Raw genomic sequence first — 20287 nt, 5'->3', positions numbered from 1 at the left:
TGGAGGCTCTTTACAACAAATAAACCAAAAACAACATTTATTTTAAAAAGCATTTAAAAATAAATCCCCCTGTCAATCAATGGGCTTGGAAATGTCAAATGGATGGGTAATTACTTAACAATTAAAACTTTAAAAAGGAAAGATTATTCAATAAATCTGAAAAAGGAGGTTTAATGCCACTAGAAGGGATAGCTCTATTTTTCTGCTCAAGTTACTCAGCATTACTCAATTTTCTGCAAAATACATAGAAAAATGTGCTATGTTTATGATCCCTGATTTACGAATTGCATTCACAAGTGATAGAAGTACTCTGTCTCTGGAAATTCAGGCTTAGAAAAATTTGGGGGCTATAGCTAGAACACATAATGTCTCTCACAAGCTTCTGCTTTACTCAATTATTCAGACACCAGCACTCAACTGCAGAAATGAGCCAGGAAAGGTAAGTAGACAGTAGAGCAAAGAATGAACAAACTTCAATTCACAGACATCTCTTGATAGTCACAGAAGTTTCATCTCTATCCAAGTTTCTCACTACAAATTAACCTATTTAATGCCAAAATCTTAAGTACTAATTATTATTTGACCAGGCTAAAAGAAAAAAAGGGGACTACAGAAATAACATCTATCCCCCATTTTTACATAGTTCTAATCTTCCTGAAAGACTTACATTTGTTTTATATAAACCATCTCAGTTCTCATGGGAGGTAGATAAAGAGTCAGGTTTCTGGAGGAGAAATAAGCACAAAGGGATTAAGTATCTTGTCCAGCAAGCACCACTGAAAGTAAAACCAGACCCAATTATTTAGCCTACAAAGTCTAAATAAACTTCCTTCCTTGGTTCATAAACTTAGCATAATATTTTAAAGTGCCTACAAACTATCCCAAACCATAGGACTTCACAGAACAATATATATGATCAGGACACTATGGCAGAATTGAGTATTCTGAAGAAGACAGTACTGCTTGCCTCAAATCATTAAAATGAACTACCACAATGGACTTAAAAATACAAGAGGAAACAATAGCCATATTGGAAATATTTTTCAAAGGTTACTCTATTCATCTTCTATCCTACTTCTCAAATTCTCTTCCAGGGAGTGAAAGGGGTCAGACCAGAGATGCTCCTTATAATTATATTCTTTACATATATCAAATGTCAAAATATTAAGCGTTTCAATGGAAGGCATATTATACTCTAAAAGCCTTTCCCTCCAAAAATAAAATCTTATAGCAATGCCTTCAGAGCATTATTTTGCTGCCTTCATAATACACTTCAAATTTGGGTTTCAAAAATGATTAGGTTCCAGTTTATTTTTTATTTATGTTTACAGATTCAGATTACTTAAAATGTGGTGTTCTGCTCAGCCCTCATTATGTTTAGGCAAGATTCCCACTTACACTAGAACTTATTATTTGAACTTACTTATAAATGACTGCGTTAAGATACTTCCTAAATTGACAAAAGAAGAAAATCAACCCAGAAAGCTTCCCAATGTACCAAAGTGGACCTTTTATTTGAAATCATACTAGGTATCACATAGCTCACTATTTGAAGCCCACAAAGTGATAATTGAAATTATTTCTGCAACATGAAATAATATTTTTTTTTGGAAATCTGACAAACTAAATGTTCAACTGTCAAAGGGGAAATCATTTTCTAAGGTTCTAGAAAATCCTGCATACTGAGGCAGTCTCAAGCAGTTTCCTTAATCCTTCCAAGCCTCAAAGAATCTCACACAAGCCACAGAACACTGAATGAGACCTACACTGAAATGTCTGTGCCCAAAACCCTAAAGGTTATATCCTATGTATTTGGCAAGCTGATATCCCTATGTCCACACAACCCCAGAACTCTTTTTTCAATAAAACTAATACTACTCTCCCCAATTCAGATAAAAATACTCCTAAATCCAAAAGCCACCAACTAAATTTTACTTGAACTATTTGGGAGGAAAGGCTGACATCCCACGATCAGGTGTTTATACCCCAAAAGAGAGTTAAAGAGTCAGAAGAACTCCATTCCAGCCACTTCTGGGTGCTAGATGTATTTACTGCCTCTGTCTGCCTCTAGTATGGGACTAGTCAATGTCTGAAAACTGCCCCATTACCCACAAAGCACCAGGGTATCTGAGACACTGCACCAAGGTATCCCTTCCTCCCTCTAATTCACAGCCCTTGAATGTTACTGAGGCGGGGCCTTGCTCTTACAGTATCTTCACAAAGACATCTGCCCTGCACCTGCTGCAATCCTATTTCTATTCACTCTTGGTGTATTCTTCATGACCCTGTATGCCTCTTGGCATATTCTTCATGACTCTATCTGCCCACTCATCAGGCCAATGTGCTGGGATACCCCACTACACACCTGCAAACTTAGGAATGTGTACTTAGCCCTCCCTTATCCATCCCCCATTCACGGGTTCTGGGACTAAAACCAGGCTTCACCATCTCCTTGACCCTAGAAGCATGAACTTTCAGATATGGAACATAACTTACTACCCTCTATATTCCATTAACATCATTCCGTGATCCACACATACACTCTCCAGTTTCTCTAAATCTGGAATCCCCTCCCTTTAGATGTTGTCCCAACTTCTGCATTCTGCCCTTCCTTATACTTCCAGTGACGTAAAAATTTGGGCCCCTTTAATCTCATGACTCAGAGTTTTCCAATCTCTCTGACACCTCAGCACCCTGCTCTTTCCACGCTCTTCTAAGCAACCTGTTTTCCTAACTCTCTCCACCTGCACAGCCATTTTCTGCCCTACACCTGGTTCCCACCACCACCCTGATCCAACAGACATCCTATCCCTTTCTAGCTGCAGGTGGACCCACACACATCCCTCCCTTGCACTTACCCCATTACCCTGGTGTAGGTACTATGCATTCTTCTGCATCCCGTCCCCCAAAATATCCTCTCTCCCCCCCTTCCTGCCCTCTGTTCCCTGCCTTCCGGCTCTTCTCTACCAGAAAAAGTCTAGCACCCCAAACCCTTGCTTCCTCCTTCCCAATGTTGTTCTCCAGACCCGTGTGCCTTCCCTTCCAACCCGTCCCCTACTGCCTCCCTCTGCTGATGTCCCTTCACATGCACACCAGCACCCTCTCCTTCTTTCTCCCCAACTTCCCTCCACCCGTCCGGCTCAGAAACGTTTCCTTCCATCTGCCCCCATGGCTCACCTGCCACTCCAAGAACTCGTCCTTCACCCGGCACCTGGGCCCTCCATCACACACTCCACTCCACTCCACCTGTCCCCCCTCCAATGCCCCCAACTCCAAGGTTCCCTCTTCTGCTCCAGCCCCTTCGTGCATCGTCTCCTGCCACCCGCGAAATGCCCTGCTCACCTCCTGCCCAGACATCTCCTCCCCCCACCCCGCCCCCGACTCCACTGTCCCCACCTCTCCCCCAAACTCCTCAAACTCAGGCCCCGCTCCCTTCCCCTTCCTCCTCCGCCCTCTGCTCGCCTCCCCTGAGCACCGCCGCCAGGTGGATGCCTGTCTGGTCCCCTCGCAGCTTCGCCCCTGGGTCTCGCCTGCACCCCTCGTGGCCAGACCCTGCCCTCACCCCTCCCAGGTCTCCGGAGGCCTCTGGCCTACCTCGCACACCTCCTGCCCAACGCCCTCCATCTCCCTCCTCGTCGCGGAGAGACCTGACCCCCCCACCCCCCGCTTTTCCCACTCGCCCCGGCACACTCCCTCCCCGTTTCTCCCACCTCCGCCCGGGGGTCGTCTCTAGATCTGCCCCCGCCCCTCACCCGCAGCCCAGCCGGCGCTGCTCCCATCCTCCCGGGGATCCCCGTCTCCTCCACTCCCACCACTCGCCCCTGCCCCCTCGGGGCTCCCCTCACTCTCCCGCACCCCTTAGACTGCCCCCACCCGCCTCTGTCCCCCATCCCTCCGCACTCGCCCCGGCCCCGCGGGTGCCCGAACCTGCCCGAAGGCCCCCCTCCACCTACATGCGCCCCCACACCAGCCCGCACCCCCCGCGGCCTCTCCCCCCTCCCCCCCCGGCTCCTGTCCCCAACGTCCTCCAACACCTGCCTCTCGCCCCTCGCCCTCGGTCTTACCCAGACCCCCCGGCGCCGGTCCCCCGCGGTCCACGCCCTCCCCTCGCTGGGGGCCGGCGCCCGTCCCCACCAGGGAGGAGGGCTGCCCGCTGCCCTTGCCGAGCGGCCGGGCACTGCAGCGGCGGCGGCGGCCACAATGCCGGAGCCGCGGGGGCCGGCAGGGCTCTCCGCCCCGGCCGCCGCCGCCGCTGCTAAGGACGCACAACAAACAATGCGGGGCCCGGCCGGCTCCGCCAACCGCCTTAACCGCCGCCTTAACCGCCGCCCGCCCGCCCGGGACGGCCCGCCGCGCAGGCGCCTGCCCCGCCGCCGCAGCCTACCCGCGCCGCCGCGCTCGGCCCGCGCCCGGTGCCCGCTCCCGCTCCGCCGCCGCCGCCACCTCGTCAGCCCGCGTCTCCGGCTTCTCAGCCCAGCGGCGGCGGCTGCTGCCCTGGTGGCGCTCACGGCTCTGGTCTCCGCTCCGGCGGCAGCGGCGGCAAGCACGTGACGCCGCCGAGCGCGCCCATTGGCCGGGCCGGGGGGCGGGCCCCGCGGCTGCTGGGGAACGGAAAGCCCGCCCCCTGCACGCCGCGCGCCCCCTCCACGCGCGCCCTGCCGCACCTGAGAGCGCCGGCCAGCGCCCGCCGCCTGCGCCAACTGCGCACCTGGGGACGCGCAGGGAGCACGCGCGGGTGGCGGCCGCCTGCACCTGTGAGCGGACGCTTACGTAAACTGCGTCCCCGCCTTCCTCCCGCCGCCCGGCCCCCGCCCGCTGCAGCACCTGAGCCCTGCTGCGCTAGCGGCGTAACTGCTGCGGAGCGGGGACCCGCTGCGCAAGGAAGCCAGCGAGATGCACGGAAACTTCGTATCTTCCGAATCTGGGAGCGGCTCTGGGCCGCCGCGATGAACCGGGCTCCAAATCCCCACGTCCCAGAACGGGGTGCCCCCTCCCCCCAACCCCAGCCGCTACGCAAACAGAGTAGTTGCCTCGTGCAGTGCCTCCCCAGGGCGAGAAGAGATCCCAGTCTCCGCACGCCTACACTTACCAGCTGTGTGACCTTGACCAATTACAGAACCACTCTGATCCTCAATATCTTGGTCGGAGAAGCTGGGACAATGATTCCGGTTTAAGAGCTGTTGGAGAGATGGGGAAAGGCAATAGGTGTGAATTCTCCTAGCACATAGTAGGCACTGAACAAAAGTTGTTACAGCTCCGTCAGTAACCACCTCTCCTCCTACCAGAATGGACCCCTCTGGATTGATTTTGGGTCCAGGGCCTCTCTGACCTCTTTATAGTTGGGTCAGACTTTGGCTGAACACTACCCAGGCGGTTCTGGGGAAGATATGAAGATCTGCTTTTTATTTCAGAGAGTCAGCATCTTCTTGGCACCCAGCAGAATATTCTGCCAGCTTGGCCATTACTGAGTGTACCTGCTGTATGCCAGGTGCTGTACTGGGTTCTAGGATGCACAGGCAGAAGAGACAAGTCCTTGCCCTGAAGGAGTTCCCAGACTGGGGCAGAATGACCTGATCACAAAGCGTTGGGAGGGCTGGGGTCCAGGAGTCCCCTCCGAGCCTTTTCCCATCTTTCTAATACACCAGACTCAAACATTTTAACAGCTCTGCTTCATTCACCGGATAAAGTGTAAACATTCTAACAACTCAAAAAGCTTTGATGATCTGGTGTTAAGTTTCAAGGTGCAAGCCTTTCCCTGCGCCCCTCCTTCAGGCCAACTTGACCCTGCAGCCACACTGCACTTCAGAACGGTCCTTGCCGGAGATGCCCAGGTTTGCAACACTTCTGAGCCTCCTGAGCCAGGTGCTGAGCGGCAAATCCCTTTCTGCACGCCCTCCTCATCTCCAACCACCCACACCTTCCCTTAGTCCTCCGGAGAAACTCCTTGCAGTTCTTATCAGTCCACTCAGAACATACTCTCTCAGGAGCTGCATGGAGGCTTCGGACACACTGTCTAACCTCCCTCTGCTTTGCACATGGCCTGTTAAACCACGCGTTCTATGGCACTGCATTGCCATTGTTTAGCTGTCTGTCTCCTCCCTGAACTGTAAGCCCCTTGAGGACAGGGTCATCCCTACTTGAGTGGGTTAGGCAGGACCACACGTGCACGTGAGATGAGATCATTAAAGCTGGGCTTTACAGGAAGAACATGAGTTTGCTAGAGGGAGAAGAGATGCCACGGCATAAAGGTCACTGCACACTACCTGTGGAACCTTGGAAAATCAGTCTAGGTCTTAGTTTACGCATCTATCAAATGAGACTATAACAGAGTACCTCATAGAGTTGTTTCAAAGATTCAATGAAACAATGTATCTCAAACACTCAGTACCGGTGCCTGGCACTTGGTAAATTACAAACATTTTTTAAACAGGAGCACTGCACAGCATTAAGCACTCAGTGGTATCTCTTATTCCAGTATCTTTATTGAGTTTATAACTCTAACATTCCTGACAAAAAAATATGTAAATAATACAAAAGTAAAGAAAACTCGAATTTCAAGTGTGCCTCTCCCTTCCTGCCCCCCACTCAACTCCCTCTACCCCTAATCCCACCTTCCCAGGGAAACTACTGTTAAGTTTTTCATGTCCTACAATGTATGTCCAGAGAAAGAAGAAAAGCTGCAGAAAATTACATATCTATAATGTAATACTTGGATTCTGCATAGAAAACAGTCAGAAAAGAGTAAACACCAATTATTACTATTATGCCCAGAAAGTGGAATTGGGTGTGGGATGGGGGCCTTTAAATACTGCATTGTTTTAATTTTTTAAAGAATACATATAGCCCTAGAGAGTTTTTCTCAGTGGTTAGAGCATCAGCCCAGGGACTGAAGGGTCACAGGTTCGATTCTGGTCAAGGGCACGTACCTCAGTTGCAGGCTCATCCTCGGCCCTGGTTGGTGCTCATGTGGGAGGCAACCAATCGATGTGTCTCTCATATCGATGTTTCTCTCTCTGTCTCTCACCCTTCTTTCCACTCTCTCTAAAAATTAATGGGAAAAATATCCTCAGGTGAGGATTAACAACAACAACAACAAAAAAAACACACATATGTAATAAATTTTAAAATATACATACATATATAAAATAAAATAAAATTCACACTTTTCAAGTGTACAAGTCAAGGACTTTTAGTAACTTTGCCGAGTGAGGCAACATCAATATAAATCAGTTTTAGAACTTTTACAGATTCCCCATAAAATCCCTCACACCTATTTACTATTAATCCCTATTCCCACCTCCAGCCGTAGGCAACCACTAATCTACTCTCTATTTTTGCTTTTTCTGGATATATTAACACACTGCGCACCAGTAGTTTTACCGCTAGCTTTACCCAGTGGCCAGATAAGTTTCTATTGAACGAGTACAAAAAATGTTTTACAAAGTATCATACTTTAAAAAGATATTAGCTTGTAAGAACATGTAATAAATAACTTCAAAATGCAATGGGTATTTCATTTTAAGGCGTGCCTTTAACATTTGTGTAAAACACTGTGTAATATGAAAACACGAGAATGCTCTTGATCTGCCTGCAAAGTGTTAAGTACATTTCCTAAAAAGATCAAATATGTTTTAGAAAAAAAGAATAAACGTACCACCTCCTACTCCCAACAAGCAATAGCAATCACTGTTAATATTTGTGTCTATTGTTCCAAACTTCTCCCATGCATATCAATACAAAACTTGTACAAAGCGAGATTATAGTAACCCCTTCAGTTTTTATTTTTTCAATTAACAATATAAAGTAAATACACCTCTTTTATGTCACTGAATATTCTTTTGTATAGTGTTGTATCTTAAGAATCATTTAATTAAGCCAACTCCCTTTGTTAAATATTTGGGGTTTTTTTCCAGTATTTCCACCCTTATAAACAGGGGAAGGTAATAGATGTTGTAAAATTCTAGAGCTCAGTGAGCTTTGGAATCACACCTAAATTCAAACACCAGCACTTCCTGTTTCATCCATCCATTGCACCAATATTTACTGAGGGCCTGCTATGTACGATTCCCTAGGGATGCAAAAGCAAGCAAACAGCTATACAGCCCTGCCCTCCTGGGGCTGGGGGCCAGTGGGAGAGCTGCACACTAATCAAATAACCTTGAATAGCCTACAGAGGAGGGAGCAGCCAACAGGGGAGGAAAGGCAGGGGTCTGAAGAGGCACTTGGGGAGCATATCCTTGGCTCAGGGCTGAGCCATTCTCACGAAAGGCGCCTTGTAATGGGAGGTGGGTTAGCTCCCCTGCATGAGCGGAGTGCAGCCTTTCACAGCTCCAAGTGCCTTCACACCTTAGCTCATTTGACTCCTCCATCCTCCCCGCCCCCCCACCCGAAGAGAAGGAAATAGCGGACACTGAGGCCCAGGCAGAAAACACCTGTGGCTGGTGTCCGTTGTATCGTAGAGTTGCACGATCCTATTTAAATTTAAATTAATTAAAATTAAATAAAATTCAAAATGCAGTTCCTCAGTGACATTAGGCATGTCTTAAGTGCTCCATAGCTACCACATTGCATGGCGCTGATATAAAACATTACCATCGTTGCAAGAAGTCCTATTGATCAAGCTGCCCTAGAAGAACAATCCTAACAATTAGTGGTAGCAGTAATGATCATTTACTTGTATATTATTTTCCAACGCACTTGCCCTGGGACGTAGAGAATTCAGCATGGTCCCCCTGTTTTTCATTTCCCCATCCTTCCGCCAGCCACAGACCAGCTCTACGGAAAGAAGCTGAAGACAGAGAGGTGGCTAGTCCTGCTGTGGGTGAGGGATGGGACCCAGGGGATGTGACATCCCTCAACTTCCTGCCATCGCGTTAAATCTGCCTGCATCTCCAGCCATTCTCTCTCCCTTATCTCCTTTTACCAAAACCAGCTCCTCTCAACAAAGACCAGGTCCTTTTACTGTGTCCGGGTGCCGGCTTTTCCTCCCCTCTGAGGAACTTCACTCCTCAACCTGCCCCCTCGCTGCTGCTACCACCGTCAGCCTCGCCTTCCCCGCTGGGTTCTTTCCAATATTACCCAGACAGTCTCTTCCATTTCCTAGGAAAAAACGAAGGGAGGGAGGGAGGGAAAGAAGGATGCTATCCAGGGAATCATGTGTACCTCACAGCTGGAGAAGCACTGACCCAGCGTAAACAGCTATAGATGCCGACTGGAGACTCAAATACCATAATGGAGTCGCTGTTGCTGACGTGACTGTCTGACGTGGTGAGTAACACTTGGTCGAGTCTGAACACAACGAGGTGTCATCTCCACTCACTTTGCATGGCACTTGCCTCCCTGGAATATGAAAACCATGCCGGGATACACTTTGTCTTTATATGAAAAATGAACTTAGTTGTTAGGAGCATATAATTGTATATAGGACTTTCACCTACATAAATGTTCAGTGTGACATTCAAAAGTTGTGCAAGAGTGTCCGTGCATTGCTGGCTCCCCCGCCCCATAAGGGTCATGATGCCCACCCAAACTCCACCACGACGGTCTAAAAGCCCCAAGTGAGAACTATGCTCTAGAACAGCCGTGGGCAAACTACGGCCCGCGGCCCGTTTGAAATGAATAAAACTAAAAAAAAAAAAAAAGACCGTACCCTTTTATGTAATGATGTTTACTTTGAATTTATATTAGTTCACACAAACACTCCATCCGTGCTTTTGTTCCGGCCCTCCGGTCCAGTTTAAGAACCCATGGTGGCCCTCGAGTCAAAAAGTTTGCCCACCCCTGCACTAGAACGTTCACGCAACAGCCCACTCAGTATCTCCATTTGGCTATTTCCCACGCTACCTAACTGCCCATGAACTGCAGGTCTTTCCTCTAAACCAGTGGTTCTCAACCTTCTGGCCCTTTAAATACAGTTCCTCATGTGGCGACCCAACCATAAATTTTCGTTGCTACTTCATAACTGTAATGTTGCTACTGTTATGAATCATAATGGAAATATCTGATATGCAGGATGGTCTTAGGCGACCCCTGTGAAAGGGTCGTTCAACCGCCAAAGGGATCGCGACCCACAGGTTGAGAACCACTGCTCTAAACCCCAAGCCTTCCCAATTCAGTTCCCTTAGCAAGGCCATGGTAGCCACTGATATTAGGCAGAAGGTGTGTTTGATTTGCTTTCTTCGTATCCCTCAGAGTGGTGCCAGGCATCTAGTAGTCACTTCATGAATGTGTGCTGAATGAATACCCAGAAGGCTCTCCCGTTCCTCTTCCCTGGGTAACAAACCCAGAGCCATTTGGAAGGAGAGGACTGGACAAGAAGCACAGGGATTCCTGATCAGGAATTCCCTACTTTCTACAGAATTTCTTCTACTATCTAATTTCTGTGACATAATCTGTAATATTTAATTTCTATCAGTCCACGATGCAAAATAGCCCAGAGCTGCTGCTGAACCTGTCCCACCGAAGTTCTCCCCATCGGAGGACACAGGCTCTCCCTTGGCGTTCTGGGGATGAGGCCCAGACCCATCCCCCTCCAGCATCACATTTCTTTGAAGTCTCACATTTTATCTTTAAAAGCCACACAAATTTCACCACTTATCCCCATGTTTGTTTTAACGGGAACATGATGTTTTCAATGACTTCCCTTTAGAAGAGAAAGGTAAAGCCCAATTTTCTAACTCTTTAAGTAACGCATTCACACTCTAGGGCGCAGCTCTGAGTGTTTCCTGGCACCACTGCCTCGCCAACATTTACTAAGCACCTATTGTATGCCACACCATATATTATGCACTTGACATGCATTATGTCTTTAATCCTTGAAACACTCCCATGAAGTAAATACAATGTTCATCTTAATTTATAGTCGAGGAGACGAAGGCTCCGGGAAGGTGAGTAACGTGCACTACATCATAGAGCTGAAAAGCTGAAGACCGGGGACTCAGCCCGGTGCTCTCAATCACTGTGCTGTCCACCCCAGTCTGAAATGCCAGCTTCTAGAGCAGGGGTGGGCAAACTTTTTGACTCGAGGGCCACAATGGGTTCTTAAACTGGACCGGAGGGCCGGAACAAAAGCATGGATGGAGTGTTTGTGTGAACTAATATAAATTCAAAGTAAACATCATTACATAAAAGGGTACGGTCTTTTTTTTCAATAGTTTTATTCATTTCAAACGGGCCGGATCCGGCCCGTGGGCTGTAGTTTGCCCACAGCTGTTCTAGAGCCTTAGAATAAGAAAGCTTCCAGACAGCAGGGAGGCTCTGCGAAACCTCCTGGCCCTACCATTCTGCAAGCCAGGGCGAGTGCCGAGGTGTCCGGGGCTCTGGGTGGACATATTTTCAGGGTCCCCGTGTTCTAAGGGAAGTTTTTAAGTGTGTGTTGGGCCCTAGCTGGTTTGGCTCAGTGGACAGAGCGTCAGCCTTTAGATTGAAGGGTCCAGGATTTAATTCCAGTCAAGGGCACATATCCGGGTTGTGGGTTTGATCCCCAATAGGGGGCATGCAGGAGGCAGCCAATCAATAATTCTCATTGATATTTCTATCTCTCCCTCTCCCTTCCTCTCTGAAATCAATAAAAAAATATTTTTTTAAAAAAGTGTGTTGGTTTCAGTTACAATCTACAAATAATAATATACGCATATTCTGGATCACCGGGACAGCCACCTTGTAAATGAAACCTGATGCCCATATTTTAGTTCTTGCTTTGGTGCAGGGTAATTGCCTAAAGTGACAGGTTTAACCTTAAATGCAGATATCTTAGACTGGAAATCAAAATGTCAAGCCAGTAAGAAAGCATTCCTCTTAAAACAGTAATTCAGAACTAGGGGCACTTTTGCCCCCCAAACCCCTTCCCAGGACATTTAGCAATGTCTGGAGACACTTTTAGCTGCAACTGGCATCTAGTGGATAAGGACCAAGGATGCTGCTAAACACCCTACAATACACAGGAGCCATCCCCCTGCCCCCCATAACAAAGGATAATCTGGCCCCAAATGCCAATAGTGCTGGGGTTGAGAACCCAAGCTTTACACTGGTTTCTATGGGGAAGAAAGAGAACAGAGTGGAGGGAGAGGATTGGAGGTGCAGCTTCTCTGAATGAGCCTGGATATCTAGCTGGGACTCTGACATATCCTAAGTGATTCATGAAAATATTTAAATCATATACATTTGAAAATAATCCCGCCCAGCCAGCGTGGCTTTGTGGTTGAGAGTTGACCTATGAACCAGGAAGTCAGGGTTCAATACCTGGTCAGGGCACATGCCCGGGTTGCAGGCTCAATCCCCAGTGGGGGGTGTGCAGGAGGCAGCCGATCAATGATTCTCTCTCATCATGAATGTTTCTCTCTTTCTTCTCTCTCTCTCTCTCTCTCTCTCTCTCTCTCTCTCTCTCTCTCTCTTTCTCTTCCCTCTCTCTCTTTTTCTCCCTCCCTCTCCATTCCTCTCTGAAGTCAATAAAATATATTTTTAAAAATCCCTAAAATGAAAAATAAGCAAAAACATGAACATAACTTTATATGAAGTTGACAACACAACCATACAGAAAAAAGTGAATGAATTCAACTGACCCCTTAAAACAAAATACTTTTGACCACACATCTTCCATGAGATATATTCTAAGAATAAAGGGGCAGGGGCGGACACAAAGAAATCTTAAACTTCTCTCAACAGTCTTATTGTTGGTAATGGTCATAATTATAGTATTGCTATTTAAAAATGTCTCTCATGGGATAAGACGTGTAGTAATTACATCAATGGTATTAGGACCCCAGATTTTCAAAACAAAAGAGTTACAAGTATAATATCAAAAAGTTAAGTAAAAAACTTACAATTTTAAATCTGAGTTGGAACTATCAACATTGCTATTCAATTCTCTCCTGGAAATTTCATAAAAACTGAAGGGTTTCTTTTTTAAAAAAAGAAAAAGAATTAAGTCTTTTTTTTCTGCCTTCCATTATGGACTATATTTCAGGGGAACCACCTAGTCCTAGAGGTTAAGAGATAGTTCTTGTACTCAGCAGAATTTTACCTAATAAGTCAGAAGGAATACGCAAACCCCATTTTGCAAACCTGATTTAGGCAACGGGCATAATACATGGTAAAGCCTTTGAATGAAGGATTGATGGGAAACTTTTCAATGAAGAAATAAGGGTGTCACCACCTAAACCCTCTGATAAATGTGAGCTTCACTAAAGGTGAGAGGAACACAGGCTCTGTGCCTCCTGGTGAGATGCATTCTAAAGTACACAGCACCTCTACCCTGGCCAAAAAGGGTTAACCTGAATCCAATGAAGGCCTTCAATAAAACTTAGCACCTACAGTAATTGCAGGGCTAGAGGTATAAGTAAATGACACCACGAGGAAGCCATCAGCCGAATTCAGAATGTGGACTCTTCGATGGACAACTGATCCAGTTACCGCAATAAGTAAAAAGCATGCAAAAGAAAAGTGGGATTAAGGGAGAAGAAGGGACTGAGCTAGATTAAAAGTGGCCCTGGCTGGTGTAGCTCAGTTGGTGGAGCGTTGTCCCATGCACCGAAGGGCCTTGGGTTCAATTTTTGGGTTGGGGCACATGCCCGGGTTGTGGGCTCAATCCCAGTGGGAGGTATACAGGAGGCAACCAATTGATGTTACTCTCTCACATCAATGTTTTTCTCTCCCTCTCCCTTCCTCTCTCTCAAAAATCAATAAAAACTTTAAAAAAAGAGTCTTAAGGACTAGTCCTGGGACTGGCCCATAGTCACTTACCCTGTGTTCAATTGGTCCAAGTAGTCACAAGCCAGACCAGATTCAAGGGGGCGGAGGTACAGACTCTATAGAGGAATGCTAAGTGTGTTCAGGGATGGAAAGAACTGGTGGCCCATACAGGGAGGAGGCAAGCTACATAGATGGGCACAATGACACTTCTGAAGCATGGGTAAAAACAAAAACAAAAAAAAACCAGTCCCTTATTCATTGCACCGTTTTTAAAAATATCTATTTTTATTGATTCCAGAGAGGAAGGGAGATGGAGAGAGAGAGAGATAGAAACATCGATGATGAGAGCGAATCATGGATCGGCTGCCTCCCGCATGCCCCCTACTGGGGATCGAACCTATAGCCCGGGCATGTGCCCTAACGAATCAAACTGTGACCTCCTGGTTCATAGGTCAACCATCAACCATTGAGCCACACTGGCCAGGGCACCACACCATTTAAACCCCTCTCGAATCCATCCCTTCCCTCCATCCTTTCTACCACTATCTCGGTTCACCTCTGAGAGAGTGGTGGCCTCATCTCCCCTCATTCTGTCATTGGGTAATTGTTGCATGCTCCCTGCGAGTTTTCCAGAAGAACAGACAGCCAAGATAAAACGCGCAGCTTAGAAAGGTGACACTGCTCACTGGCTCACTGAAACATTTAGAAGAAAGAATTGCCAGGCCCTCTGATTCTGCCACCGCTGGCCACTGTGCTCCTTTCCAAAGCTCACTTCTTGAAAACAGGTCACAGAAACTGTCCTTGCTGAGTCCCAGTGAGTTTGGATTTCTTTAAAAATAGCTTGTTCTTCAAGTGCAAAAAATAACATCTGAGACGTGTAAGTGTGAAACACACCTTTGTCATGACTCGGTACAGGCTGAACGGAAGTTTATTAAACTTTCCAAAAAGAAAAATTTCCTCTTGAACTAAGAAAGCCTGAGAGGCGGCAGCTTGGGAATGGAGGGGGGGAGGGGGGGGGGAAGAGACAGGTGGAACAGCCAGAAAAGCAGTAAAAGGATGGTTTTCAGCTCAGTGGCTTTCACATGCCATTCTTTCCACCTTGAATGACCTTCCTCCCCCAGGCTGCCTGATAAAGTTCACTCCTCCTTGAAGCCTAATTTGAATTTCACCTCCCAGAAGCCTTCTCTGACCCCTGCAGGCAGAGTTACTCACGCCCTTTGTTCTCAAAACACTTTGTACACATCTTTATTATTAGCACAGTGCACTGAAGCTGTCAGTTTACAGGTCTGTGTCCCTTCTGAGACTGAACTTCTCTCCTCAGCAGGAACACGGGGTGGGTGAGTCATCGGTGAGCCCCTCGGCCTGGCACCAGGCCCCGCACAGACCGGGTGTCGGGCAAGGGTGCAGATAAGAGATGGTCTCCCCGGGAGATGCTTTAAAGCCTTTCATTCCTCGTTCTACTTTCCAAATGCCTCCTGACTCCCTCCACACTCTCCGAATGCCAAATCTTGCGATCTACCTGCGTCTGAGCCCATATGCTCTGCTCCCCCCCCCCCCCCCATACAATGGAAGCATTGTCCCTGCTGCCACCTAGGCCACCTGCTCCATGTGCTCACCAGATCACACGCCCTTTGTTCCTGCAATTGTCCCCCTTTCTCCTGCACCAGTGATCATTTTACTTTTCTAGCAAATTATTTCCACTAACATACAAATATTCTCCAGTTTTTCTCAACCAAATACTTGCGTGTGTATACACACACACACAGAGCCTCATTTCTCTACAATTATCCTATTCTCTTCTCAAGCCACTCCCCTCTGCTCCATTTAATCTTAAGATCACCAGTGACTTCTATGTTGCCAAATCCAAATGATGAGTTCGTTCTCTGCCTCAGTTTACCTGACGGCTCAGCAGCGTTCAACACCGATCCCACTCTTCTGGAAACACTTTCCCTCTGGGCTTCCAGGAGCCCACAGTCCTCCTCATGCCCCCACCTGACTGTGCACTCCTTATCAGTCTCCACTCCTTATCGTCTCCCTCCCTGCATCTTCCCTCTCAACCTACCCCTGCAGGCTGCAGTGCCCCAGGGCTCAGTCTTCAGATTTCCTGTCAAACCCACTCCCTGAGTGATCCATCCAGGCTCAAGCTTTGATGTAGCCCTAGATAACACCGAGATTTCTATCTGCAACCACAGCCTGGATTCCAGACTCAGTGGCCTACAGCCATCTTCACTTGGAAGTCAAACCAGCACCCTGAACATAACCTATCCAACACCAAACTTGCAATTCCCTCAATTCGTCTATGCCTTCCTCGGGCCCCCATATCTCAGTAAACTAAGCACCACAATTCACCCAATTACTCAAGACAAAAGCTTCGGACTTCTTTATTTCTCCTCCCATATTTTATTAAAATCTACTGGCTCTGCCTTCAAAATATACCTAGATTCGTGCCCTAGCCGGTTTGGCTCAGTGGATAGAGTGTCGGCCTGTCTGAAGGGTTCCAGGTTCGATTCTGGTCAAAAGCACATGCCTGGGTTGTGGGCTTGATCCCCAGCGTGGGGCATGCAAGAGGCAACCGATCAATGATTCTCACTTATCATTGGTGTTTCTATTTCTCTCTCCCTCTCCCTTCCTCTCTGAAATCAATAAAAATATATGTTAAAAAACAACAAAAAAACTCTTTAAAAACAAACAAAAAAAATATACCTAGATTCTGACATTTATTCACCACTTTTCCCCACTACAAATATTGTACAAGCAATGACCTTCCTCTTTTTTTAAAACTTTAAAAATATATATATTTTTTATTGATTGCAGAGAGGAAGGGAGAAGGAGAGAGAGAAAGAGAAACATCAATGATGAGAGAGAATCCTTGATTGACTGCCTCCTGCACTCCCCACACTGGGGATCGAGCCAACAACCCAGGCAAGTGCCCCAACTGGGAATCAAACTGTGACCTCTTGGTTCATAGGTTGATGCTCAACCACTGAGCCATGCTGGCCAGGTTGGACTTCCTGTTATTTTTCAAATGTGAAGCATGCTCCTGCCTCAGGGCCTTTGCACTTGATGTTCTGCAACCTCCAAACATCTGGATGGTTCACTTCATTCAGGTTTCCGCTCAGATTTTCCTTACTCCAAAAGGCCTAAAATAACCCTCTCTAATCCCTTATCCCACTTTATGTTTCTTGCTACAGTAGTTTGCTTTCTACTGTATGTCTCTCTACCCCCTAGACTGTAAACTCCCCAAGAGCAGTACTACTCTGCCATTGTCAGTTACAGCTTTATCCCCAATGTCTAGAAAAGTGCCAGGTAGCCAGGAGGTGTTCAGTAAATTATTGAATAAAAGACTACCTCACTAACTAAATGAATGAATTCACTTCTGTCTACTGCTCCTGCCTTAGGCCAGGCTGCAGTACCATTCATCTGTGTGGCAAAATATGGCCACAAATGTCCCCTATCAAATGCACGCTCCTTTGAAACGTGACTTTGTCATGCCTCCTATTCCCCCTCCCCTTGAATCTGTGCTGCTCTCGTGAATCGCTTTGGCCAATGAAAGATGGAAGAAGTAACATCATATGATTCCCAAGACTAGGCCTTAAGCCTTAAAAGACCTTGCCATTTCTACCTCCCCTTTCTCGCTGAGAAGAACTCTCCTAATGCTTAGAAGAAATCAAGGATGAGAGGCCACATGGAGAGAGGTCCAGTCATTACAGCCAGCCCAGCCCCCAGCCGACCCTCCAATTGAATTCAGCTGCATGAAGGGGCACAGGCAAGACCTGCAGCAGAACTGCCAGCCAGTCCACAGAACCAGGATAAACAATAAATCACTGCTTTAAGCCACTAGATTTGGGGGCTGCTTTGTTACCCAGCAGCAGGTGACTGATGCAGTCTGGATGGCTGCGGGGACTTCCAGTCGAGGTTCTCTTCCTCCAGTCTTATCAACTCCAGTTCTGCTCCACAGGTCGCCAGAGTCGTCCTTCTCACTTGAACTCACGCTGGATTAACGACTTTGTTAAACGTCTTTAGCAGCTCCCATTTTACAAGATAACAGTGAGCTTCTATGTGGTGGTGTACTCCGCCCTCCGTGTCCCAGCCTCCGCAGTCCTCTTCAACCTCCTCTCCAAACACAGATGGCACCCTCTGCGGGTTAGGCCCCTGCTAGCAGGAGCAGTTCTCGGACTCTGAGCGTCAGAATTACTTGGGAAGCTTTGAAAATTTCCAGTGCTCAGGCTCCTCCCCTCTGAGACTCAGAGTTAATTGGTCTGAAATGGGACCCAGGCAACGGTACTTTCAAAAAGCTCTCAGGGGGGATGCTAATGTGTAGGCAGGATTGAGAACCATTGAGCCAGAGGACCTAAAAGTGTATTTCAAAATTGCTGATCTTGCCTTCAAGGAAATTCAAAAGCTGCAAGGAAAGATTAAATTATGCCCAGTGCTCTTTTAACATTAAGTAAGCAATATCGTGTTCAAGTTTTGGGAAACTGGTAATAGACTCTATGAGAACATTCTTTAATTATTTGAAACACTGAACTATCAATACTTCATTTCCCCCATTCGAAGACACCCCCTTCTCATATTTAAATGTTTCTGAAATCAGGTTCCATGTTATTATTAAGTGTGTATATTGGATGTTACTTTGTTTCACGAAAAGATAGTCATTAGACTAAGGTGTCTCTTATTGCCAGTGGTGATGACAATCAAGGAAACATCTTCCCGGGACACAGTACAGCCAAGTGCAAACTGCCATAACCTCTTTGATCCCGATTGATTCTTCCATCGACCTGGTGAGGCAGAGTTCTTTTAATTTTATTTTATGTATAATAACTACTGTGATTTATCGAGCATTTACCTTGTCCAGACACTGTTCTAAATACATTGCAAAAACTGTCTCATTTAAACCCACCGACTCAAAATGTGGCCAGGTTTGCCCTGGCGGGTGTGGCTCAGTTGGCTGGGTTATTGGTTTAGTTCGATTCCTATTCTGGGCACGTGCCTGGGTTTAGGGCTCGATCCTTGGTGGACGATGTGCAGGAGGCAGCAGATCTCTCTGTCCCTTCCTCTCTCTTTCTCTAAAAATCAATACGAAATATATGTTTTTAATGTGACCAGGTTTTATGCACAAGGAAGCTGAGGGCTGGAGATTTAAGTCAGTTGCCCATGGTCACACAGCTGGGAGGCTTAGGGCTCTGAGCATGCCATGGGGCTTTCAGGGGAGGGTCCTCTCTGCTTATTTCTCAGAATAAAGTGCAGATGCCTTAACATGGCATTCAAGGCCTTTCACAATCCATCCCAAACCTACATTGCAATGAAAAATTCAGAGCCCCAAGTAGAGAACAGTCATCAGCTAAAAAGTTCCCATTAATTAAGGGCCCACTCGGTGCCAGGAACATCACGCATATTACAATCTCTGATCCTCCCAACAGTCTGCATGAGGGTATGTGCAGGGGGCATGGGTTGGTTTTGCTGTGATGAACCCTCTTTTTTCTTCTGGGTTCTCTTTTGGGTATCACCTCCACTCCCTAGTTTGAACTCTTAATGAGGCTGTCAGTCAAGATGCCCCACTCTCCCCTGGCCAAGGAGTAGTGAGTGACCCTAGCTGGGCCCCCCACACTCTCTATGGATCTAAACCTTGAACAGAGCCAGGCTCAGTCAGAAAAAGTGGGCTGAGTTGAATCATCCCAGAGTCAAGGCTCTGTCAATGATAATCCTATATAGCCGAAACTGGTTTGGCTCAGTGGATAGAGCGTCGGCCTGCGGACTGAAAGGTCCCAAGTTCGATTCCGGTCAAGGGCATGTACCTGGGTTGCGGGCACATCCCCAGTAGGAGATGTGCAGGAGGCAGCTGATCGATGTTTCTCTCTCATCGATGTTTCTAACTCTCTATCTCTCTCCCTTCCTCTCTGTAAAAAATCAAGAAAATATATTTTTTAAAAAAATAATAATCCTATATAATAAAAGCCCAGTGACCGAATGGTGGAATGACCAGACGACTGGTTGACCAGTCGCTATGACATGCACTGACCACCAGGGGGCAGATGCTCAACACAGGAGCTGCCCCCTGGTGGTCAGTGCACTCCCACGGTGGGAGCACTGCTCCGCTGACCGGGATGAGCGGCGCTCCCACAGTGGGCTGATCCCCGCAGGCCACACCCCCCACCAGTGCACCGGGCCTCTAGTAATAATAACACTATTTATTGAGAGTTCAGAGTGCAAGGCATTCATTTAACCCTCACAACAATCCTATCAAGTAGGCCCTGCTACACTGGCTCCCTTCCTTAGCTAGCAGATGAACAAGCCAAGGAAACAACAGTTTTGACCTTTACTTTCTGAGCCTGGTTCTATGTCCTTTATTCCAAATCAGTCATCTATGCTGCAGCCTTCTAATAAATCCCTTTTTATTCGTGAATCACTGGTACCTGTTGCCTGCGACTAAGAAAACCTAACTCATTAAAGTATCACTATCCTGCTTACAGGTCAGGAGTCCGAAACTCTGGGAACTAAAATCACCAGCTAGTATAGTAATGATGACAACAGCCATAGTGCTGGCATTTGTTTAAATTGTTTAGCACTTAATGACTGCTAACTACAATGCCAGCTCTGC

The 20287-nt window shown here is 47.1% G+C and overlaps 1 protein-coding gene across 11 annotated transcripts in view; it reads right to left on the bottom strand.

The window, feature by feature from the left end:
- Positions 1-4532, bottom strand: part of LOC118667076 (spermatid perinuclear RNA binding protein) — a 142014-nt gene extending 137482 nt beyond the window's left edge. For 8 of the 11 annotated variants that reach the window (XM_036329710.1, XM_036329716.1, XM_036329721.1 and 5 more), the window contains exon 1: positions 4385-4532. The gene's annotated coding sequence lies outside the window, so the exon portion shown is untranslated. Of the gene's footprint in view, positions 1-667; positions 692-4064; positions 4089-4384 lie in introns of those variants that run through there. The other 3 variants (XM_036329714.1, XM_036329715.1, XM_036329711.1) reach the window with 3 other exon arrangements.
- Between the last annotated feature and the right edge of the window lie 15755 nt (positions 4533-20287).

Source organism: Myotis myotis, unplaced genomic scaffold (assembly GCF_014108235.1).
Source record: "Myotis myotis isolate mMyoMyo1 unplaced genomic scaffold, mMyoMyo1.p scaffold_m19_p_12, whole genome shotgun sequence".
NCBI lineage: Eukaryota > Metazoa > Chordata > Mammalia > Chiroptera > Vespertilionidae > Myotis > Myotis myotis.
This window is presented reverse-complemented; position numbering and strand designations above follow the sequence as displayed.